General features: G+C 40.0%; 1 protein-coding gene across 2 annotated transcripts in view; it reads left to right on the top strand.

The window, feature by feature from the left end:
• The window catches only part of NRG3 (neuregulin 3), a 1,464,760-nt gene that overhangs the window by 208,925 nt on the left and 1,229,025 nt on the right, over positions 1-26,810 (top strand). The gene's annotated exons all lie outside the window — the stretch shown is intronic.

Here is a 26,810-nt window from a genome sequence, read left to right as displayed (position 1 = left end):
GGCTCTGCTGCCTCCCGCTCCTTATCACCGCTCATTATACTCACTGAATATTCATTGCCCTGTGGAGCTGGGAGCAGAAGCAGCGCTGGGGACTTCAGTGCCGGGGGACCGCATCGCTGTATGAGTATACAGCAGTGTGTGTGTGTGTGTGTGTGCTTGTGTGTGTGTAGTGAGAACTTGGATGCCGGATCATCGCGGGGAAAGCATCAGGGACTCATCACAGTTCCCAATGAACTCTGATGAACCCCTGAAGCTGTAGCACGGGTGTCGTGGGGGTCATCAGGATGTCATCAGAATTCATTGGGAACTCCAATGAACTCCTGGATGTCACTGTGCTGGAAAAATACTCACCTGTCCCCACGGTGCTGTCCTTGGTGATGCTGTATCCAGCACTGATCCAGATTCCATGTCCTGAGTGCGGTGAATAATCGATGAATTTAATGAGCGGCGGTCAGGAGCGGGAGGCAGCAGAGCCGAAGAAAACAGGTAAATATGGAAAATCTTTTTTTTTTCACAGACCTGAGTTTTCTCCAGTACCTGTCACATGTATGTAAACACGGATGTTACACGTGTGCCACACGTATGATACACATATGACACACGTGTGACCATAATTATGCATGTGACTGGTACCTGATTAAACATGGACATCCGAAACCAGCTTAACGGAGTAAGGCAAAGCAAAATAGAAAATAGCAGCAGAATATGGGGAGATTAGACATTTTTAAAGCATAGTTAACTCATTATTTTTTATCAAGTCACAGGTCCGCTTTAAGCTGCTGTATGCAGATAGGATAGAACACTGCCTCTATTGCTGAATCAAAAATAAATGTAACATTATGGAAACTAGACATCGACATTTTATTACATTGCAGTTCTTCTTGGTGTTAGCACTGACTGAATGTTCTCATTTTGCACAGCAATCACCCTGCCTGTAATTGAGGCATGGCACATACTGTATAACATCCTGTCTTAGTTTAGAAGCATATTATAGTGCTCATTCAACTTCATAATGTGAAATAGCTGCTTTCTTTATCTAGTTATAAACACATACCGGTGACTGCACTCACGTATTCATCTAATAGAGAAGGTCACATGAAAACCTGTGACCTTCAGGCATTTTTAAATGAATACTTCCTTCCACAAATGATTTTCAGCATGGCTTGAATGCTAAATCTTGTCTTTTTTCCATTGTTGGAAAGCAGAACAGCCCAGTCTCCTTGGAGGTGAAGGTGATCTTCTTTACCATAGAATGAAGACTTTTACTATAAAAAAAATATCCTAGCTGTCCAATAATTACCCATAATACCTATGTTATGCTGAAGTGAAAGCTTAACAATTATCAAGATTTTTTAAAAGGATCAGATTCGAAAAACTTAGCAAACTGAAGGACATTAAAGGAAACCTGTCAGGTCCAATATTCACCCAGAACCACGAGCAGTTCTGGGTGCATATTGCTAATCCCTGCCTAACTGTCCCTGCTTCTAGTAGCATAGATAAAGAGATCTTTAGAAAAAAGTATTCCTAAAGATCTTTTATCATATGTTAATGAGAGCAGGGACTAGTCCCCTGGACGTTAGCTCCCCTGGCTCCCCTGTGGGCGAGCTAACATGCTAATGAACACGCAGAGTCACAGGATGATCTCACTCACCTCTCCAGCTGCTATAGCCGCTCGACACTGGATTTCAGCTCAGTACGCATGACCCGGGAGTTTTGGTCATGCGCACTACTTCAGTTTGAAGCCAGGATGCGTATACTAGGCTTCATAGTATGCATGACACAAACTCCGGGATCATGATCATTGAGTAAAATCCCCCTTCAGACTCGATGGCGGCGGAGAGATAGGTGAGATCATCCTCTGATGCTGCACATTCATTAGCATGTTAGCATGCCCATAGGGGCCCACAGTGGCGCACTAACATGCTAATGGAGCCAACTGGCAAGGGGAACTAATGCCCAGGGGACTAGTCCCTGCACTCATTAGCATACGGTAAAAAATCTTTAGTAATACTTTTTTTAAAGATTTCTTTATCTATGATAGTGTATACAGGGACAGTTAGGCAGGGAATAGAAATATGCACCCAGAACTGCTCGTTGTTCTGGGTGCATATTACACCTGACAGGTTCCCTTTAAAGGCCCCCAAAATTAGACGACACAAAAAGTTAAAGGGATTTTGCACTTTAGTGAACACCAAAGGCTCTTAAATACCTGAAACCAGTGTCAAAATTTCAATTATTGCAAACAATAGCACTAACTACTGACAAAGATACTGAACAATAATAGCATGAGTAAATATTTTTATTGACATCTCCAATATCAAATGATAAGAATGTCGCACAGTATCAAAATAACTGTGTAAATTTTAGGGGACGGTCAACAAAAAAGCAAGCAGACAAAAGTGTATAAAAATAATTTTTTATATCCTGAACCAAATATGCAGCATAATAATTGACAAATCAAATAAACACTAACAAACTCATTACAATAGGGAGACATTAATTCATGTCGAATACCGCCATATTCATGAAGTCATAGTAATCAGAATAGAACCCCTCACATAGTGCCACCGGGTTATGCCACCTTAGTGTGGCCCTCATCTCCTTGGACCATCCTTGTTATAGCCTATCTCTCTCCTGGACCTAGCCCTATAAGCATAACCTTAATCCAGGGATTCCTAAATACGAAAAAACTTTACTTCCTCTTTCTAACCTTACCCTGTGTCACACTGAGAATATAGCTGTTGGAAACACATTGTTTCACTTTGAGTTCAAAGAACTGTATTGTTCTTTCTTTACAATAGCCTTGCAAAGGATAAAGACAACTTGTTTTATTCTTCGTTCACAAGCTGTATTTAAATTACATAGATACATGCTGAATGGTTGTTATCACCCCATAATGGTTAGAATACAATGCAACATTTCTGGTGGTCCCATGAACCTTTGCACTTTAAAGGGAACATGTCACCAGATTTGGGCCTATAAGCTGCGGCCACCGCCACTGGGCTCTTATAATATTTTAACATGCTGTATATAGGAGCCCACGCCACTGTGTAGAACGTAAAAATCACTTTATAATACTTACTTAAATGGTCGCTTCCATGGAGTTGGGTCATATGGGTGTCTCCGTTCTCTGGTGCAGGCGCCTCCTCTTTTGGCCATGTTGTCGTCCTTCTTCTAAAGCTGGGGTGCATGACGCGTCCTACATCATCCACACCCACCGGCATTAAGGTCCTGCGCCGACGCACTTTGACCTGCCCTGAGCAGGGCAGATCAAAGTATTGAAGTGCACCTGCGCAGGACTGGCGAGTGTGTATGATGTAGGATGCGTCATGCACACAGGCTTCAGAAGAAGGACGAAGATGGCAGAAAGAGGAGGTGCTGGCACCGGAGAATGGAGACACCCATATTACCCAACTCCATCGCAGGGACTGTTTAGGTAAGTATTATAAAGGGATTTTTATGTTCTACACAGCGGCCTTGGCTCTTATATACAGTAGGCTAGAATGCTGTATATAAGAGCCCACTGGTGGTGGCCGCAGCTTATAGGCCCCAAACCTGCTGACAGGTTCCTTTTAAGATGCCACAAATATTGATATTGAGCATCCTAATTACCATTTTTCAGACCCTTTTAGAATTGACCAAAGGACTAACTTTTAGTTACAGAAAACAAATGATGTATACTTTACAATATTTTAATATCGTATATCTTACAATGGTGAGTACCTTATCTGTTTGTTATATTAACTTTAATGGTGTACTTTCCTTGAAGTAAAAATTTCTTTTAAGAAAAAACATAATTTTGTTTGTTCATTAAAACTTTTAACATGCTTTGTACAAGACAAAGCCAATTAATACAGCTAATTAACACCTCAAATACTGTTGGCAATGCAACCTCAGCATCTAAAGAGAGAGGAGTATCTTTATTAACTCTTTAGGAACTTTTATGATGCAATTGCAGCAATTAATAAGTTTTCATGTCATTCAATAGCCAAAAAAGACTAGCATCACTACTTTCCTATTGGACCCTGGTTACAAGGGTCACAGGTTATAAAATTTCCAACTTACAATCAGAAGTGTAATTTGAGGCTCCAGAATTACACAAAAAAGTCAGTAACAAGGAACCTGCCTATCATGTGACAGCTAAGGTATTGGTGTTTTCTTATTTGGTAGGACAAGCTTTTAGAATCCTCATGAACAGATGAATCTCTTATCGCTGCACCACCTATTGGTATGCACCTTCATTAATACACTTTCTTTTGCCATTGGAATATGAAACTATATTTACATATTTAAATCCCTGAGACATTTTAGGACTGCAGAACATATGTTTGGCTCAATGATTCTGCCAAGCCATTGAATCATCATATGATCCTGTAAACTTTGGGTGCTAGAGGTGGGGGGAGAGAGAAAGGCGCAGATAGGGTCTTACCCGATATAACTCTGATTAATGTAAAGTAGAAAACACTCACCTATTTCGGTTGTGCCAGTCACAACCCCTTAAATCACATTTGAGTGTCAGCGTGGTGTTAAGCAGCGGCCCCGTACACGGCAATGTAATAATACAGGAAAAGGGAAAAAACGGGTTTTAGTCGCGCTAAAAAACCACTGGTGTTGAATTGATTAAAATTTCTTTTTATTTTTATTTGGAAATGCTGAAATAAAAAGAAATTTTAATCAATTCAACACCAGTGGTTTTTTAGCGCGGCTAAAACCCGTTTTTTCCCTTTTCCTGTATTATTACATATGATCCTGTGGGAGATTGTATTGGCTATTGGCTGTCAAGGTTTGTCTTTTCAAAGTTCCGTACAATGCAAAGCTAAAAAAGCACAACTGTTTATCTGTGAAATGTGTAGGTGCGCTGAAGACATTAACATACAAAATTTTGCATAACAACAATGACCAGATACCCTGCAGTAAGTAAATAAATAGTAATGTAAATAACATAGTGTACTTAGTTAAAACTGTTTTATTCAAAAAAACCTAAAAGCCATCCCTCCGTGACAAGGTGTACCTAATCAGGATCGGACCTATCTCGAGAAGTTCACCTCTCACTGTGCCATAAGGCCTAAAAATAGGCATGGGCAGAGTAGCACCTAGGCCTGATTACATTGTAATCTGTGTTCTACAGCTTTTCCCCTTACCAGATCAATTTACTCCTTAGGAGGCTAGTGTGTTAAGAATATATTCACATTATAAATCATATTGTAACATTAGTGGTGACTAGATAGATTCATATACAATTACCTAGCAATATACTATTTACTTGTGAAGTGTTTGTACACATGCTCAAACATTAGCATGTGTTTGCCTTGTGTAATATTGCTTGAAATTTTTAAAATAGAAAATATAATTTACTAGTTACTGTATTATTATTATTATTATATGGTAAATGCCTGAATGGAAGAGTTTTGTACCTTGTTTTGCTTTTAGTCCTATGTTTCAGAACACTATATTATGTGACTTGGAGTAGCATTGCAAGTTACCCTAATTACGGTAATTATGTAAAACAATACGAGGTGGCATGGTCTTTCTAAGAATATAAACCGTACTTACAAAGTCAGTATCTAACTTTATAATCCTGTGTGAACAAATTTGGAATTATTAAGGGAGTAAACCAATGACTATATATTATTGTAATAGTCTTGCAGCTTTGGTACAGGAAAGAAATATATATTTTTTACTGTTGGAAGTGATCCACACATTTGAGAATTTGCATAATTTTAATATATTTAGTGCTTCTTTTGAATTAATACTTTATTATAAACCACATTGCACAGAAAAAAAGAGCATTGTCTGTTTTTCTAAATGCATTTAATTTAAAAGTATATTAAAAAGAGTGATCATAATAAAAATAAAACAAACAAACTTATAGCCACGGCCGCTTCTAATGACTGCAAAACAATGTATGTGCAGCAATAAAGCAAAATAATGTTTCCTTTTATTTGTATAGTGGAAGAAGCCTGGCCGATAAAAAACAAACAGTATTAAGTTGTTAGAAGCTTTTCTATTCTATGGACAGTCTATTGCACAGAAGGGAAAATTATGGCTGCTTGCAGTACCAGATCTGCCTGAGGACTGGGTCTAGTATTGAAGCTTGGATAGTATGAAGAGAATAGGGATGAACCCCAATATCACATGCTACCAGTGAGGCACTGTTTTTAAGCAAGCATCCTTATTTTGCTACTACTGTACAACTCTATTATACTATTTACAGACTGACGGGCCAGAATATTGGTTTAGGAAACCTAAGATAAAAACAATTGGCAAATGCCTTGCAGTAAGTACATAGTCATGGTAGAAGTAAATAGAGTACTTTTTGGTCAAAAAAAGTATAAACGCTGTCCCACCATGACAAGATGTAACATTTCAGGATGGTCCATAACTTTGATAGTTTATCTCTCTATGTGCCAGAGGAAGGGCCCACGTGACCTAGATCTGATTGTTTTACACCTGCCCATGGAAAACTATATAGATGAAATGCAGAGGCCAAGAAAGGAGACCACACCCCTTTGTGGACAAAGCTTAAGGAATTAAAGTAAAACTGAAGTAATAGGCAGGTACTATGGTACAAGTGAAATATGTAGTTTAAGACTAAAGGTACCGTCACACATAACGAGATTGCTAGCGAGATCGCAGCTGAGTCATGGTTTCCGTGACGCAGTAGCGATCCCATTAGCGATCTTGTTATGTGTGACACCTACCAGCGATCAGGCCCCTGCTGTGAGATCTCTAGTCGTTGCAGAATGGTCCACGCCATTTTCTTTAAAGGCGATTTCCTGCATTTCCAGGACACATCGCTGTATTTGACACTGTGTGACAGGGTCACAGTGACGGCTGAGATCGTTATACAGGTCGCTACTGCGACCTGTATTGTTCCTGCATCGCTGGTAAGATCTGACTGTGTGACATCTCACCTGCGACCTCCCAGCGACTTACATGCGATCCCTATCAGGTCGCATCGTTTTTGGTATTTCTGGTAAGTCGTTGTGTGTGACTGGGCCTTAAGTGTTGGAGCGGTCTCCACAGAAAACAACGGACTGTGGACAGAGAATGCGATCAAACCGTGCCAGAGAACTTTGACTTTACTTAGGGTGTAGCGGAATTCTCTACAAGTCCTACACAACAACACAAATGAAATATGACACACACCCATTCAGAAATGATCAGGACCCCTGTGCTGCACAAGAAACACGGACCCAAGATGTCGCAAGCAATGACTCAGCAATTTACCTAATCTAGCCCTCTATATACTGTAGCAACCAAATAATTAATCTAAAGGAATAGTGTAAATCAATGAGTGCACTAGGTGGCCCATCGATGGTGCAGCATAAAGTTTCAAAAACTTATTTTATCTCTATAATGCCATTTTTACCCCCACCAGAGGAGTCACCTGAAACGGAGATAGCATTGAAGAAAGAGGTTAATAAAGTCTCTTTTCTGTGAGCTCTTTGCTTGTAAATACAAAGTTCTGTCCTCTTAGACTCTCAACCTAACTAACTACTCTTGGCACCAAACTGTAGATTCATGTACACGGACCCACTGAGATCTCTCTTGTGGGGCCTTATCGCAGAACTTAGCAACCAAAACTTGGTTGCAGGTAGGGTTGCAGTAGTATGGCCAATTGCAAGCTGTATGACTGAAGAAGTGGTGGTCAATCTAGGACTCAGAGACTAGTTGTCATAATTTGTTATGATATTTTGGTCAATCTAGATATGGTATTTAGATATAGTTTTGTAACTATATCTTGTTTGTTAAAGTACATAGTTGTTATGTCACCGAGGAGCGGCGAGAGTCCGGGAGTGGACCCACTGGGTCGTACACCTGACTCCCCTGGAGGAGCTATCATCGAGCTTACCCCTATACAGGGATTGTCAGGTGCAGCTAACGGGGGTCTAAATGCACATGCAGCTAGGACCAATGGTGTCAGCTCAGACAGACTGGAGAGTCTCTGAAGTCCGATACAGATTTGCTCAGATGTTGCACAGAGGTGGTAACTCAGACGTGGTGGCACGGAGGTGAAAGTAGAAAACAGGCTCTAGGAAGAGACACAGGTTAGGCAGCGCTCACATCAGCGGTACTTTGCTGCAAAACCTGGATCCGTCACAAATGCATTTCTGTTCCATTCATTTCCAATGGACTTGCAGCAAGATGCATGCAGTCACATGCAGTTGTGTATGACGCTCGCAACCGCATGTGACCGCATCTTGCCGCAAGTCCATTGGAAATGAATGGAACTGAAATGCATTTGTGACAAATCTGGTTTTGCTGCAAAATATCACTGATGTGAGGGCTGCCTTAGCGAGTACAAGAAACTGGTACTAGGACACGACATGCAGTACTTGACACAGTAATGGGTATAGAACCTGAGAACTAGCAATGCACTACGAATAGGCAACATTGCTCAGGCATCTCCCCTAAGGAGAAAATGCCTTAAATACTCACAGGGTGATTGCTGACCTCAGGGGTCACTTCCGGTTAATAGGATGCTGATCCTTTAAGAAGGTAGTCACAGAAGATCTGCGTGTGGCCTGGAAGCAGGAAGCGGCTGCGGCAAGCCCCGGGGTAGGACGGGATGCTTGGGACCGCTGGACAGGTGAAAACAGTGCCCCGCTGAGGCATGGGAGCATGCAGGGATGCCGCACCAGGACCATGACCAGGCATGGGCGCTACAAAGTCAGCTACTTTGTGGGGTATGTCTTGGTCTCATGTAGGTGGCCAGAATGAAAGGATGGTAATTATATTTAATACACAGTGACAACCTCGTTCTCTCCTCACAACTTCTATAACACTATTAAAATCCCAAAGGCCCTATAAGTTATTCCTTACCTACTATAATATTTTTAATGCATTTTCTGAAATGAAAATAATAAATAGCATTTGCATAGCAGCTCTACCTTGATGGGGCTTGGTGCATTTATCTTTGCAATATGAGTGTATAATGCAGTGGATTATCGCTCTGCTGTATATAAACCCCTGCAGAATATGACTTAACAAAGTATTAAGAAGAGTTTGTAACTTGATCCAAGCTGGCAGCTGTCATTGTAACAGAGAGAAATCAAATGTCTGTGCTGGTTACTTGTCACTTGAGTACTTGCATAGGGAATTGTAATAGAACTGGTCGCCTAATGCAGTCTGCATGATTTTCTTTAAAATCTATTTTCTATTGTTTTATAATAATTTTTTCCAGCATATGTATTTTATTTTCTCCAGCTGACCATAAATTGGTCAAATCCTAGTTGTACAGACCAGTATTTGATTAGATGAATGGAAATTAATAGAAACTTGACACGGTATTGTAAATATGTCCATCTATTACTCTTTTTGCATTTATAAGTATAACACTTGTGTAGGCATATGCTTAGGTTTGAAAGCTTTATCTAATGTGTTATTTTGCTGTGATTTTTCCATCTTGTAACTGAAAGGGAACCTGTCAGGTCCAATATGCACCCAGAACTACTAGCAGTTCTGGGTGCATATTGCTATTCCCTGCCTAACTGTTCCTGTATACACTAGTATAGATAAAGGGATCTTTAGAAAAGTATTTCTAAAGATCCTTTAAGATATGCTAATGAGCTCGGGGACTAGTCCCATGGATGTTGCTTCCCTTGCTTGTCGCCTCCATTACCATGTTAGTACATTCCTGTGGCTGTGCTAACATGCTAATGAATGTGCAAGGTCAGAGGATGATCTCACGCCCCTCTCCACCGCCATCACGTCCAATGCTGGATTTTGACTCAGTGCGCATGACCACATAGGTTCAATCATGCGCACCACTACAGTTTGAAGCCAGGACGCGTAGACCTGTCTTCATAGTGCGCATAACCAAAACTCTGAGATCATGCGCACTGAGCCGCAATCCAGTGTCAGACGGGGCAGCCGAGAGGTGAGTGAGATCATCCTGTGACACTGTAAATTCATTAGCATGTTAGCATGCCCACAGGGATGTACTAACATGCTAATGGAGCCGACTAGCAAGGGGAACTAACGCCCAGGGGACTAGTCCCTGTGCTCATTAGAATACGGTAAAAGATCTTTAGAAGGTCTCTTTATCTATGCTAGTGTATACAGGGACAGTTAGGCAGGGATTATCAATATACACCCAGAACTGCTCGTAGTTCTGGGTGCATATTGGACCTGACAGGTTCACTTTAAAGGTGTGGTCCAAAACCTGGCGGACTTAAAAGTATTCAGTAGTTAACATAAAAAACAAACTTTACCAATGAACTTCAATAAAAATTTCCCTCCTGCTCTAACTTCCTATCGGGGTTTTTATTTCTCTTACATCTAATAACGTTTAATTTGAGACTCGCAGCATAAAATTCTCAAATGAGATGTTATCAGGGGGCGATAGTGAGGTCTCTGCCTCAGCTGCTGTCTCTGGTCTGAAATGATCATGATCTGGGACAACCATTCCATGGGCTGGGCTCTACAATACATGCAGTATGCTGCCCCTGCTCACTAGAGGTAAGAGGAGAGACAAGGATAGAAAATAAGAGCAGAGATTTTCTAATTGATGTACATAAGAAAAACTCTTTTTACATTAAATAATTGTATGCAATTCAGTAAGGATTCGGACAAGCCCTTTAATAGCAGACTTTGGTGATAACGTTGGAGACAATCCCTTGCCACTAGGGTTTAGTTATTTTATGTTATTTGTGTATATATACCGGAATTTAATAATGATTTGTCCCTGTTTGTACAATAAAAAAAGCTTAAAATCTGAAAAAAAAAAATAGATGTACTTCGGGCCTGTATAGACAGACCATAGGGTCTTAAGATAACGTCCTCTAGTGGATCCTGAGCCTAGTCATAGACTTTAAAAGCTTTATTGGTATGTGCTCAGTGATAGTAGGAGATTTTGCGGATACTCTGTACAGAGGCTATTCAATTGAAAGGTTAAAAAGATCAGTAAACCCGAAGTACAAAGTTTCTAAAGGTTAAGCTTTTAAGAATACTTTGCATCAATAAGAGGTCTATAAGCATCTACTGGGACTAAATATAGATGCCTGTGGAGACTGGAAATAGGTATCAAAAATAAGCCTCCTATTACAAGCCTTAGTCCATTACAGTCTTTTTACTCATATGTGAGCGGAATAAGAGGCTACAGCACTCTACATGTCTGACATATCAGTCATAATATTACAACCCACTGTCATTACAGTGTCAGATCTGCAGTACAGGGCTGTAATGGCAATGTGTGGGGTGTTCCCAGTATGCAGCAGTTATTGGTTGTGAGTTAGAAATGTCCAGGTTTTTTTCTAAATATTAAGTATTAAAAAGTTCAGTGGAGTATACAGCAACGGATAGCACTTTATAAATGTAAAACATTTTCTTAGATCATTTTTTCCATAATTCTCTTTCGCTCTTTGTACAATATATTTCCTTATACCTCCACTGGCAATTTGCACTCCAGGATCATCACTGCTGTCTACTGATAATTCAATTAGTGACCTCTCTTTTGAGATTCCCACCTAAGGTGACAAATGTCAAGTAAGTACTTTCCTGCTGAGTTGTTGACAAGAGCCTGGCGGGAACAGAATAGAGGGCTCAAGAGTCACAGTAGGGTCTCATTGGCGTTGCTTATCCATCTTAACGAAATCTGGATATTGTACCCAGCATACACGCCAAGTGTCCAATAAAGCACAAAGAAAAAGATGACACATGCACATAAATGATAACATATTGATTTACCAAATGTGAGACTAATGATGCTATAAATAAATTATAACCCCTAGCTGCAGAAATTCTTTATGTAAATGTACAGTCTAATTTATACTTCATCTGTATGAATTGAAGCTTTTGGCATTCTCATGTACTGATAAAGCAGACGTCTGACAACTCAGAGGGCAAATGGGGCAATTAATACATCTAATGAGTACAGAGTAGGAGGGCTTCTTGAAGAAAAAAATACAGATCTGTGAGAGAAAGAATTCTTTCTGGTTGGTAGGAGATCAAATACTTATTTCATGCAATAAAATGCAAATTATTCAAAAATTATACAATGTGATTTTTAGGATTTTTTTTGATTCTGTGTGTAACAGTTGAAGAGAACCTACGATTAAAATTCTTAATTAAACTGTTTGTGCAGTCACATTGGTAGTTCTATTATGGTTCTCTATGTTAACAGTGTGTCTTATTGTTTTATTGTTTAGTTGTGATGGGGCCCAAACTTCTTACCCTCCCTTCCCCTACCCCACCCCCCTCCTGGAAGAACCTTATCCTGATAAACATGAAGTTGTTGGATCATCTGTATACCAGAGCCTATAACACATAATGAATAACGAAGATGCACTCATGCTATAACGAGTTATTTGTTTGAAGACACATGCTTTTATATATATATATATATATATATATATATATATATATATATATATATATATATATATATACAGTTAGGTCCAGAAATATTTGGACAGTGACACAAGTTTTGTTATTTTAGCTGTTTACAAAAACATGTTCAGAAATACAATTATATATATAATATGGGCTGAAAGTGCACACTCCCAGCTGCAATATGAGAGTTTTCACATCCAAATCGGAGAAAGGGTTTAGGAATCATAGCTCTGTAATGCATAGCCTCCTCTTTTTCAAAGGACCAAAAGTAATTGGACAAGGGACTCTAAGGGCTGCAATTAACTCTGAAGGCGTCTCCCTCGTTAACCTGTAATCAATGAAGTAGTTAAAAGGTCTGGGGTTGATTACAGGTGTGTGGTTTTGCATTTGGAAGCTGTTGCTGTGACCAGACAACATGCGGTCTAAGGAACTCTCAATTGAGGTAAAGCAGAACATCCTAAGGCTGAAAAAAAAGAAAAAATCTATCAGAGAGATAGCAGACATGCTTGGAGTAGCAAAATCAACAGTCGGGTACATTCTGAGAAAAAAGGAATTGACTGGTGAGCTTGGGAACTCAAAAAGGCCTGGGCGTCCACGGATGACAACAGTGGTGGATGATCGCCGCATACTTTCTTTGGTGAAGAAAAACCCGTTCACAACATCAACTGAAGTCCAGAACACTCTCAGTGAAGTAGGTGTATCTGTCTCTAAGTCAACAGTAAAGCGAAGACTCCATGAAAGTAAATACAAAGGGTTCACATCTAGATGCAAACCATTCATCAATTCCAAAAATAGACAGGCCAGAGTTAAATTTGCTGAAAAACACCTCATGAAGCCAGCTCAGTTCTGGAAAAGTATTCTATGGACAGATGAGACCAAGATCAACCTGTACCAGAATGATGGGAAGAAAAAAGTTTGGAGAAGAAAGGGAACGGCACATGATCCAAGGCACACCACATCCTCTGTAAAACATGGTGGAGGCAACGTGATGGCATGGGCATGCATGGCTTTCAATGGCACTGGGTCACGTGTTTATTGATGACATAACAGCAGACAAGAGTAGCTGGATGAATTCTGAAGTGTACCGGGATATACTTTCAGCCCAGATTCAGCCAAATGCCGCAAAGTTGATCGGACGGCGCTTCATAGTACAGATATACAATGACCCCAAGCATACAGCCAAAACTACCCAGGAGTTCATGAGTGCAAAAAAGTGGAACATTCTGCAATGGCCAAGTCAATCACCAGATCTTAACCCAATTGAGCATGCATTTCACTTGCTCAAATCCAGACTTAAGACGGAAAGACCCACAAACAAGCAAGACCTGAAGGCTGCGGCTGTAAAGGCCTGGCAAAGCATTCAGAAGGAGGAAACCCAGCATTTGGTGATGTCCATGGGTTCCAGACTTAAGGCAGTGATTGCCTCTAAAAGGATTCGCAACAAAATATTGAAAATAAAAATATTTTGTTTGGGTTTGGTTTATTTGTCCAATTACTTTTGACCTCCTAAAATGTGGAGTGTTTGTAAAGAAATGTGTACAATTCCTACAATTTCTATCAGATATTTTTGTTCAAACCTTCAAATTAAACGTTACAATCTGCACTTGAATTTTGTTGTAGAGATTTCATTTCAAATCCAATGTGGTGGCATGCAGAGCCCAACTTGCGAAAATTGTTTCACTGTCCAAATATTTCTGGACCTAACTGTATATCTGTAATATGTGTATACGCTTTACTGAATGACTTATTTCCTCTTTGAATTCTATATATATTATCTGTCTCTGATAAACACTTGATATACTTTTCTGACAAGCTTCTGATTATCTCCCTCCGCTTCCTCGCCCCCTCCTTTTCTTTGAGCCCAATACATTAGTGCTACATGGGCGCTGTGAGGGAATCATATAATATATATATTTCTTTCTTTGTTTTTGCATTGTAAATATGCTCCTCTTTGCTAATAGAAGTATTACTGTCATATACTTCTTACCCTCTGAGGCATTGAGTGAGCGGTCTGTAATTCCCGTTTTTCAGGTAGGCGGGGCCCATGACGCGTCATGGGGACTATCTGGTTTCCAGGCATGACCGCGGTGGCATCCTTGACAGCGGAGACCCGAAAATAATATTGACGTCACAGGAAGTATTCTTCCATCCGGTCTCCGCTGTGGACGCGCAGTTTACAGAACTCCTCATGACGCGCGACGGAATGGGTGGTTCGGAAGTTCCCCTGGGCCTTTTTAAGGTCAGTATCTGTGCACACTTTTTATCCGTCCCCCGACGAAGCACACCAATGTGAAACACGTGTTGGGACACTGGTCCCCACATGGTTACCCGGTATTCACGGTGATCTGGCATTGGTAAGTAGTACTGCCTTTTACTATTGTATTGTACATGGAAGTACATCATGATTCTGTACGAGTCTATGACTAATTCTGATGCAGAATTCTACTTCTGTCTTGGGCATTGTGCCTATAGTTAATTGAGATCACCCTTTTGGAGATAACAACTCTTTTCTCTCCATCCTTCCGGGACATGTGGGGTTCTTTCCCCTTCAGCACCCCTCCTCCTTGTCCTATATTACTTTGTATATTTGTCATACCCTAAGCGCATTACCTTAATAAATATTTAAAATATTCAAAATGTTTGCTTGTTTGGGTACTTTTCTTACCTTTAGCAAATTTAAAGACTCTTCTTCTGCTCCTTATTATTATGAATAGTGAGTTGTTGCTTATACCGACATGCAATCTGTCTGTGGTCCATGTTTGTTTCAGATTAAAACTCTTTGTAGGTGGGAAAACTTGAAAAATAGGCAGTGTATGATTTACTTATTTAACTCATTGTATACATTGTATATAGAACAATGCTGTGGCATTGCTATATTATAAATTAGTGCTCAGACTATTACAGGCTCTTAAATACAGTACAAAGTAGATTTTTTTATTTTTAAAAAAATATGAAAGCAATAAATTATTATACATAAAAACATCTGGTTGGGCACAAAAAAAAAATCCCTTTCACAGCTCCATATCACAAAATTTGAAAACATTACGGCCTTTGCAAAGTAGCAACACAAGCAAGATTTTTCTTTTTAAAATTTCAGAACTTAAACAAAAACTATACATGTTTCTATCAATGTGATCACCATGACTAGGATAATCATATTATTTTTATGGTAAATTAAACTCTGGAAAAAAACTGCCAAAAAACAATTGCAAAGTATCACCTTTTATTGCTATTTTGCCACACTTGGATTGTTTTCCTGCTCACCATTACATCATATGGTGTCATTCAAAAGTGCAACTCATCCTGAAAAAGTCAAGCCCTAACACGGCTATGTCGATGGAAAAATAAAAATTTTATGGTTCTTGGAAAAAGAGGAGTATAATACGAAAGAGCAAAAATGAAAAGTCGCCTGTTCCATAAGGGGTTAAGTAATGATCAACTGAGCCTTATCAAAGATTTGATTGTCGAGGCATGTGCTTCTTTTCTTGTATGAGAATGACCAATCACAGGCAGTATCACGCAGGGGGGGGGGGAAAGAGCACATTCATGTTCTCCTCACTGATTTCTACAGCTACTTTGTAGGTGTAGAGCAGAGCTGAGGTACATAACATTACAAGCACTTCTACTTCTCATTTCATAGCAATCAATCTGGGGGAGGATGAGACCTGATGATCTGGAAGGGTTTGTAATGATATTGGATTTTGCAGCCACTGAGTTGAAAAACAGCTGAGCTGAGCAATGTATTATAATAAGCACAACAAAAGCCATTGAAATTTAATAGTGGGGTAAAGTTAGGCATCTGCATTGGGATATCTTTTCTCATTGTAATATTTTGGCTATTTTATAAAAGTCTACTTCTATACTACCATGCATTTCATTGATAGCTGTATAAATATGAATGCAGCGCACTCCCTCTAGTGGTGGTTACAGGCAGTAAGAATCTAATTTAATTTTATTGCTATGAAAAGAGAGCACTAACTCCCACTATACCCTAAAGCTGGGTTTACACACTGCAACATCGCAAAGGACATCGCTGTAACGTCACCGGTTTTGTGACGTAACAGCGACCTCCCTAAGTCTCTGCTAAGTCGCTGGTGAGCTGTCAAACAGGCAAACCTGGCCAACAACGCAACAGCGATCCGAACCTGCAGAGCGACCTCCCTGGTTGTTGGGGACGTTGATAAGCAGCCTTTTGAAAGGGAAGTTGCTAACAAAGTCGCTGCAAAGTCTTTCACACACTGAAACTTTCCAGCGATGCTTGCTGCACAACGGGAAACAAAGGACCTAGGAATGGTCCTGAACGATTTGTAACGATTACAACTTCACAGCAGGGGCCGGGTCGCTGATAGGTTTCACACACTGCAACATCGCAAACAACATCGCTATTGCGTCACAAAACCGGTGACGTTACAGCGATGTCGTTTGAGATGTTGCAGTGTGTAAACCCAGCTTTAGCAACACCCACTATAACACATGAAAAACTAATGCTACATTAGTAGATATTCCACTGACACTAGTCTCCTCTTAATGGAGTTAACATTTGTGTACACCAAACACTTCTTAAATGGTTTTGTAAAAAAAACAATGCAGTGGGAACAGTTTCATGAGAGAAAGAAAAATCTTTTTTTTTATTTTTTTTTTTTTTAGACAATTTAGATGAATAAAGTCTTTTGTATTTCCAGGGTCATCTGCAGTCCTTGAACCTGCACTTCACATCATCTATCATATTGCTCGTGCAAAGCAAATATGTTTTATCTGATTTTGTTATAGATGAGTTTGTCTAATGTAACCTAAAATGTTAACTTTTTTTAGCACACAATTCTCTGGTCTGAAAATAACAAAATCCTGACTTTTATAGACCGAGACCACCCATTACTATTAATAATGCCAATCTGATCAAATCTATACTTAGCAACATTTAAGTCCCTCAAAATTGGAAATAGCTATCACTCATGATAAGAGAATGCATGTGTCACACTGTACAAAGGGTTGGTAAGACGTAGTACAGCGTATTCCCCACTAAGTGGCAGCAGAGTAGTGAAGGAGAGACAAAGTAACGCAGTAACAGAAAGACAGCTGAGGTACAGCAGAGTAACTTCAGCAGGCACTTAACAGGTGAACAACCAGGGGACAAAAGAGTAGTCAAAGAGTCAGAGTCTAAAGCCAGCAAAGTCGAGTCACTGCAAAGGGAGAATCAAAACCAAGTTAGAAAACAGAACCGAGTCAGAATCCTGGAGATCAGGTATGCAGAGGGAAACCCAAACAACAGACATGAGCGGAACGTCAGAAACCGGGAAAGATGGACAAATGGGGAAGGGTACAAGTCAGGGCACGGTAACAAAGAGTCAGATCAAACAAGAAATCTCACCAGGGCCAGTCACAGGCTGCAGAACAAAACTATAACCAGCACCAGGATGCAATTGCAGAGACCAGATATAGTGTCTCCTGAAACTAGAATGAGGCTGATGGGAGTTAACCCCTGACATGACCAGGCCGGGTCTGTGAAACTGGAGTGGAGAATCCCAGTTCTGGATCATGACAGTATGAGTGCCCTCAAAATACACACTGTTTGTGGAACTTGGAACTGTTAAAAAGTGACAAATACAAAATTTGGAGTGAAGCTTGAATTTAGAAAAACTAGTCAATATTATTCCTCTGATCAGTGAGTAGATTGTAGTATGTGCATGGGTTCCTATAAGGGTACCTTCACACTTAGCGATGCAGCAGCGATCCGACCAGCGATCTGACCTGGTCAGGATCGCTGCTGCATCGCTACATGGTCGCTGGTGAGCTGTCAAACAGGCAGATCTCACCAGCGACCAGTGAACAGCCCCCAGCCAGCAGCGACGTGCAAGCGACGCTGCGCTTGCACGGAGCTGCCGTCTGGAAGCTGCGGAGACTGGTAACTAAGGTAAACATCGGGTATGGTTACCCGATGTTTACATTAGTTACCAGCGCACAGCTGTGTGTGCAGGGAGCAGGGAGCCGCGCACACTGAGCGCTGGCTCCTTGCTCTCCTACCATAGCTACAGTACACATCGGGTTAATTAACCTGATGTGTAATGCAGCTACATGTGCAGAGAGCAGGGAGCCGCGCACACTGCTTAGCGCTGGCTCCTTGCTCTCCTAGCTGCTGTACACATCGGGTTAATTAACCCGATGTGTACAGCAGCTACATGTGCAGAGAGCCGGAGCCGGCAGCACAGGCAGCGTGAGAGCTGCAGATGCTGGTAACTAAGGTAAATATCGGGTAACCACCTTGGTTACCCGATGTTTATCTTGGATACAGCTTACCTCAGCTGTCAGATGCCGGCTCCTGCTCCCTGCTCGCTTCATTTGTCGCTCTCTTGCTGTCACACACAGCGATCTGTGTGTCACAGCAGGAGAGCGGCTTTGAAGAAAACGAACCAGGGCTGTGTGTAACGAGCAGCGATCTCGCAGCAGGGGCCAGATCGCTGCTCAGTGTCACACACAGCGAGATCGCTAATGAGGTCACTGCTGCGTCACAAAAACCGTGACTCAGCAGCGATCTCGGCAGCGAGCTCGCTGTGTGTGAAGCACCCCTAAGTCCCAGTCTTTTTATTTCTATGCCCTCTCTATTGTCTACTAAAAAGCTTTGAAGCCTAGCACAGGGGAAGCTCTTCAATTCAGAGCAGGCAAACTATTTGCCAACAACAGGCACAGGTCATGCCATGAAGTGAAGGAAAGGTAGTGTCAGTTCCTCTAGTGCTGGCAGAATGGTGATAATGAAGAACTGACTACTAAAAAAAGTGCAGATAAGTTACAGGGCATGAATAATGTGACAGTTCATGTATAGAATTGTCTAATACGTGCACCAAAAGCAGTTTTAAATGGATGAGTGGGATGAATGCATCAAGACTATTCTTGATTTCTGTAAGAGAATAGGTAGGTAAAGTATACTTTAGGGGTAAAAAAATGTAAAATACCAATCAAATTCATAAAGCCAAAGACATTTTCCACTTAACTGTGGTTTTCATCAGTTTGTTGTGCTGCAGTCTAGTCTATAATACTATTCAGGGAGACTAATATAACAAGCACTTATTTTAATTAATGTAGTATGTGCTACTTAAATCATTTTTACAAACAAAATTGGTCATCGAAGTCTATGTAGATAATTCAAAATATGGCTGCATGTCTTCTGTTTTCGTGGGGATGTCATTAACATTGCATCTGGTTTTCTAAGGGGTGGTCTTGTGTTCTTTAATTTTCTCCCTGAAAACCAGCAGTCAGAATTTCAGTTCGGCTGTACTGATGAATTATTTAAGTAATGCAGCGACTATCTAATCCGTAGTGCGCACTATATAAAACACACTGATAAAAAAAAAATACCAATTGTAGGTATATGCTTCATAATTTATTCATTCATATCGATAGGGTACTAAAAAAAGGGTATATTTAATAGGGAATATAATGGCTTTCAATTCCATATCTTATAGGAAAGAAACTACAGGTCATATAATGGATAAGTCAGATGGACTCGGGCTGAACTTCCGTGACCATGACCTCTCCATGATACTTATCTGTTTTCTCTCTATCAGTAGGCTGCCTTCAACTTCTGACTTCAGGTTGTTTTACAGATCTATATCTTAATAGGGAACAACATTGTTAAATGGCGTGTGATGAGTGACCTGGCTAGTGCCTATGGGACAATTAATTGAAATAGCTCCATGAGCAACAATGGCCCTTTTATAGCCTAGGGCTCACCACTTAGTCTGCATTTCGAAGAGTCCTTGTTATTCTTCATTTTTTTTTTGTTTATGTGGCTTTTTTCTAGTAATGTGTGAAACTAAGTGGTGCCTTGTGAATTGAAGTCTGCTGTTATCAATTTATCGAGAAACTATTTAGAGTTGATGGATGGCGTCAATTTAAGCATGTAGATACACAGTCTTTGTAAAAGTTTTATTGTAAAAAACAAATGCAGTGTAAATCACTAATATTATCCAATATGTGCAAGCAGAGGACTATTACATTACAATTGCCTCTTCATAAATATAACTCTGAAGTTAAGGGTTACGGTTTGTAGCACTAGTTTAATTATTTCCACGCAAGCAAAATATGGGCTATTTAAATTACTTATTTCTATGTATGTTTTTAGGTGCAGTCAATTTTTTCAAAAGGCAAAAAATAATTTTTACAAGCTCACCAGCTCACCTGAGGTTGCTTCAATGAATCTTATTGGCATTGCTGAGAGCACGGAAAAAAATCATGTGGCCCCATGTTCAGATACAAGTTAAGAAAGAGGTAATCAAGCTCTTCAAGTGGAGGTAGTTTTATTTATAGAAAAATAACAATTTACATGGTAGAAAAAGTTAAAAAAAACGCGTTTCGGCAGAAGCTACGTCAGCCTTTGTCAGTTGCAACTGACAAAGGCTGACGTAGCTTCTGCCGAAACGCGTTTTTTTAACTTTTTCTACCATGTAAATTGTTATTTTTCTATAAATAAAACTACCTCCACTTGAAGAGCTGGATTACCTCTTTCCTAATTTTTTCAAAACCTTTTTAGTTTTTTTTAAGAATTAAAATGAATCTGTCACCAGGTTTTTGCAATGTAATCTTAGAGCTGCAAAATGTAGGGGCTGAGAACCCGATCCCAAGAAAGTTTCATGTACTCTGCTGTGTGTTACTGCTTTAATAAAATGAGTGTTTTTTTAGCAAAACGTTATCATAAGAGGACTTGGTGTTTTGTACAGTCATGGCCAAAAGTTTTGAGAATGACACCAAAATTATATTTTCACATGATCTGTTGCCCTCTGGTTTTTAATTGTGTTTGTCTGATGTTTACATCACATACAGAAATATAATTGCAATCATATTATGAGTACCAAAAGGTTATATTGACAGTTAGAATGAGTTAATGCAGCAAGTCAATATTTGCAGTGTTGACCCTTCTTCTTCAGGACCTATGCAATTCTTCCTGACGTGCTCTCAATCAACTTCTGGATCAAATCCTGACTGATAGCTGTCCATTCTTGCATAAGCAATGCTTGCATTTTGCCAAAATGTGTTGTTTTTTGTTTGTCCACCCGTCTCTTGATGATTGCCCACAAGTTCTCAATGGGATTAAGATCTGGGGAGTTTCCAGGCCATGGACCCAAAATCTCTATGTTTTGTTCCATGAGCCATTTAGTGATCACCTTTGCTTTATGGCAAGGTGCTCCATCATGCTGGAAAAGGCATTGTTGGGCGCCAAACTGCTCTTGGACAGTTGGGAGAAGTTGCTCTTGGAGGACATTCTGGTACCATTTTTTATTCATGGATGTGTTTATAGGCAAGACTGTAAGTGAGCCGATTCACTTGGCTGAGAAGCAACCCCACACATGAATCGTTTCAGGATGCTTAACAGTTGGCATGAGACAAGACTGGTGGTAGCTCTCACCTCTTCTTCTCCTAATAAGCTGTTTTCCAGATGTCCCAAACAATCGAAAAGGGGATTCATCTGAGAAAATGACTTTACCCCAGTCCTCAGCAGTCCACTCCCTGTACCTTTTGCAGAATATCAGTCGGTCCCTGATGTTTTTTCTGGAGAGAAGTGGCTTCTTTGATGCCCTCCTTGAAACCAGGCCTTGCTCAAAGAGTCTCCGCCTCACAGTGCGTGCAGAAGCACTCACACCAGCCTGCTGCCATTGCTGAGCTAGCTCGGCACTGCTGGTAGTCCGATCCCGCAGCTCATACAGTTTTAAGATACGGTCCTGGTGTTTGCTGGTCCTTTTTGGGCGCCCAGAAGCCTTTTTGGCAACAATGGAAGCTCTCTCCTTGAAGTTCTTGATGGTGTGATGGATTGTTGACTGAGGTGCAATTGTAGCTGCGATACTCTTCCCAGTTAGGCCATTTTTGTGCAGAGCAATGATGGCTGCACGTGTTTCTTTAGAGATAACCATGGTTAACTGAAGAGAAACAATAATACCAAGCACCAGCCTCCTTTTAAAGTGTCCAGTGGTGTCATTCTTACTTAATCATGACTGATTGATCGCCAGGCCTGTCCTCATCAACACCCACACCTGTGTTAATGGAACAATCACTAAAACAATGTTAGCTGCTCCTTTTAAGGCAGGAATGCAATGATGTTGAAATGTGTTTTGGGGGTTAAAGTTCATTTTCTTAGCCAATATTGACTTTGCAAGTAATTGCTGTTAAGCTGATCACTCTTTATGACATTCTGGAGTATATGCAAATTGCCATTAGAAAAACTTAAGCAGTAGACTTTGTAAAAATTAATATTTGTAGCATTCTCAAAACTTTTGGCCATGACTGTACTTCTTGGTGGTGAACTGCTCTGTATAACCCTACCCTCATCACTGATTAGCATCTTTGTGACAACAGAAATTGTACACTGTACTACTTATCATTAGTGTGGACAGGGTTGTACAGAGCTGACCATTCCGAGCTCTACTACATTTACAGCTATGAAAACTGACTTTATCCCAACTGCTGCCCCCAGTAAAAAAGTGATGCATCACTGGAATCAGGGTTTCAGCTCCTACATTATGCTGCTCTCAGATTACATAACAAAAACCTGGTGACAGATTCCCTTTAACTTTGGCATTTGGATCTACAACTTCTCAATATCAAATGTAGATGTAGTTAGACTTTGCTGAACCCCCTTAACTGGGATAAAAAATTGTCTTTATGTTGCCTATACACATCCTATAATTGCAAACAGTGGATGATATTGTACTTATCATGAGTCTAAATATGTTTTTTAATACTATAGTTACAGCCCTATTATAGGCTTATAATCTGCTGGCATAGACATTAAGTCTCCACCAGCCATCTTTATGACCACTCACCATAAAATAATAATTTAAGGAATTCAGGGGCATCTTTAACCCCTTTACTAGTGATGACCGCACCCGTGGATATTCGGGGTTACCGAAAAAGCACAAACTAAAAGAAAAACCAAATTCGGGAAGTGAACTTGCTGCCAAACTTGCCCCCGAACAACAAATCCCATACAAGTCAATGGGGATGAGAAGTTTGTGAATGTAAACTGACCATAATTTAAATGCCTTCATTATTAGTTTTTTGGAGGTCTAAATATTGTCATCCTGTCCAGTCAGCTATTCCAAGGAGCTCTAACACTTATGTGAGCACTGAAACCTCCTCAATGCTTACAGTAGCTTGTGGCTGGTTCCTAATAATCTGCTCTGCACTTGTCAAAAGATGGTATAGTATTGCATTATTGTATGATTAACTTCATAGAACAATGTTGTGATATTATAACCAATAAAAAAATTTAAGCGGGCTTTACACGCTACAATTTATCTAACAATGTGTCAGCGGGGTCACGTCGTAAGTGACGCACATCCGGCATTGTTAGTTACATTGTAGTGTGTGAAACCTCTGTGCGATTGCGATTGAATGTTAAAACGTTGATCGCATGCACGTCGCTCAATTACTAAAAATTGAACGTCAGGTTGTTCAATGTTCCCGAGGCAGCACACATCGCTCCGTGTGACACCCCGGGAACGATGAACTGCAGCTTACCTGCATCCCACGGTTCTCGCCAGCAATGCAGAAGGAAGGAGGTGGGCGGGATGTTTACGTCCCGCTCATCTCCGCCCCTCTGCTTCTATTGGCCGGCTGCCGCGTGACGTCGCGGTGACGCCGAACATCCCTCCCACTCCAGGTAGTGGATGTTCGCGCCCACATCGAGGTCGTATGGAAGGTAAGTACATGTGACGGGAAATAATCGTTTGTGCGATACGGTCAACAAATTGAACGTGCCGCACATACGATGGGGGCGGGTCACATTGCATACTATATCATATGGGAAATTGTAAGGTGTGAAGCAGCCTTAAGATGTAGGCAAGACCAAACCAGTCTGCAAGCTGTTTGAAACATAAAACATGCTGTAGAGCTCATACATGCACTACAGTCTCTTGAAATAGCTGATTAGAGGGAGCAAAGATAATAATAATATAATAATAATAATAATAACACATTTTATTTATATAGTGTCAACATATTCCATAGCACTTTACCATTCATAAAAAAATTCAACATATACCAAGAAGATTAAGGGCCCTGATCACAAGCTTACAACCTATGAGATGTCAAACCCCTACCAGTGTAGTACTGTAAGTCTATCCTATGTGCAGGCTATCCATTTTAAAAGGCTAAATAACCCCTTTAAATTGCATAAATACATTGATAACTGGGTATTGCTTTATTTTTTATATTTACATTTGCAGAAGATAACAGATTACCAGCATAGCTTAGCATTTGCAAGAAAAAGGTATTCCTCAAAAAAAAAAGCATTCTGAACAAAAATATTTAGTAAAAAATAAAATAACAGCTGTAGCAGTTGATCTGTCCTTAAGGATGGAGGACACCCAAAGACTTTGGCCACAATAGAAGTCATACGGATTATATAGATAAATAGGGTTAAATGTCGATCCCCCAAGCCACTGTGAAAGCAACAAGCCAATCGCAAAAAAATCAGAAGCATTTGGATTTTTTGCAGCTTGTTTGCCTCAGAAACAGACTTCTTTTAGTCACTTTAAATGGTTAGAAATAATAACTTTCCAAAGCTTGAAAATAGACACTTTGAAAATATTGAAAATGTTGCTTCCTAAACTGTTCTTCAACACGTGCTCATTGCCCGGCTCAGAAAGGTTGTTTCCTCATTTTAAAAGTACTAGGACTTGATTCCTCATCCTTATTAGTAATTACCAGCCTGTCAGATCATCTTCATATAATCCTAGATGGAAGCCCAAGGTCATTCTGTAGTCAGCTTCATTTCTTAACAAATGATATTGGTGTCATTTTGTAACCTCAATTTATCAGCAATATAGGAGGTCAGTGCAGTAGGCCATTGGGAGAATGTGAACGAGAGGAATACAATTTTAAGCACTTTATAAAATGTTGAAAGTGTTCTAGAATTTCCAATGGTGTCATGCCTGAATGGTCATTAGGGTACAATAAATAGAACATAAGAGTTAAAACTTGATTCATTCATAAATAAAGAATAGTGTTTCTTAGAGCTTTATTTATTTATTATAATAGAGAATGGCATTGTATATTTATCAGTCTGATAGCTTACTTTCCTCTCTATCTTAACCCCTTTAGGACGAAGCCAGTTTTGTACTTAATGACCAGGCCATTTTTTGCAATTCTGACCAGTGTCACTTTATGAGGTCATAACTCTGGAACGCTTCAACGGATCCCGGTGATTCTGACATTGTTTTTTCGTGACATATTGTACTTCATGATAGTTATAAATTTAGAACGATATTTTTTGCTTTTATTTGTGAAAAAATCGGAAATTTGATGAAAATTTTGAAAATTTTGCAATTTTCAAACTTTTAATTTTTATGCCCTTAACCCAGAGAGTTATGTCACACAAAACAGTTAATAAATAACATTTCCCACATGTCTACTTTACATTAGCGCAATTTCTGAAACAAAATGTTTTGGGGTTAGGAAGTTAGAAGGGGTCAAAGTTCATCAGCAATTTCCCATTTTTTCAACAAAATTCACAAAACCATTTTTTTAGGGACCACATCACATTTGAAGTGACTTTGAGAGGCCTAAGTGACAGAAAATACCTAAAAGTGACACCATTCTCAAAACAGCACGCCTCAAAGTACTCAAAACCACATCCAAGAAGTTTATTAACCCTTCAGGTGCTTCACAGGAACTAAAGCAAAGTGGAATGAAAAAAAGCAAAAAATAAAATTTTACCTAAAATGTTGCTCTACCCCAAATTTATTCACTTTTAGAAGAAATAACACAACAAAATGAACCCCAAAACTTGTTACCCACTTTCTTATGAACGCGCCAATACCCCACATGTGGTCAGAAACCTTTGTTTGGACAAATGGGAGGGCTCGGAACAGAAGGAGCAATATTTGAATTTTGGAAAGCAAATTTGGCTGAAATAGATTGCGGGCACCATGTTGCATTTACATGTCCGCCAAGGTACCTAAACAGCAGAAACCCCTTACAAGTGACACCATTTTGGAAACTAGACCCCTTAAGGCTTCTATCTAGGGGTATAGTGAGCATTTTGGATCCACAGGTACTTCACAGATTTTGATAACGTTACGTTGTCACATTGAAAATTTTCATTTTTTTCTCAAAAATGTTGCTTTAGCATCAATTTTTTCACTTTTTCAAGAGGTAATTCCAAAAATGTGACCCCAATGTTTGTTACCCACTTTTTTATGAGCGCGGTGATACCTCACATGTGGTCTGAAACCTTTGTTTGGAGAAATGGGAGGGCTTGGAACGGAAGGAGCAATATTTGAATTTTGGAAAGGAAATTTGGCTGAAAAAGATTGCGGGCACCATGTCGCATTTGGAGGACCCCTAAGGTACGTAAACAGCAAAAAAACACCACAAGTGACCCCATATTGGAAACTAGGCCCCTCAAGGAATTTATCTTGATGTTTGGTGAGTACCCTGAACCCCCAGGTGCTTTACAGAAGTTTATAACGTTGAGCCATGAAAAT

Source organism: Anomaloglossus baeobatrachus, chromosome 5 (assembly GCF_048569485.1).
Source record: "Anomaloglossus baeobatrachus isolate aAnoBae1 chromosome 5, aAnoBae1.hap1, whole genome shotgun sequence".
NCBI lineage: Eukaryota > Metazoa > Chordata > Amphibia > Anura > Aromobatidae > Anomaloglossus > Anomaloglossus baeobatrachus.
The sequence above is the reverse complement of the archived record's forward strand: the minus strand, read 5'-3'. Positions and strand labels throughout refer to the sequence as shown.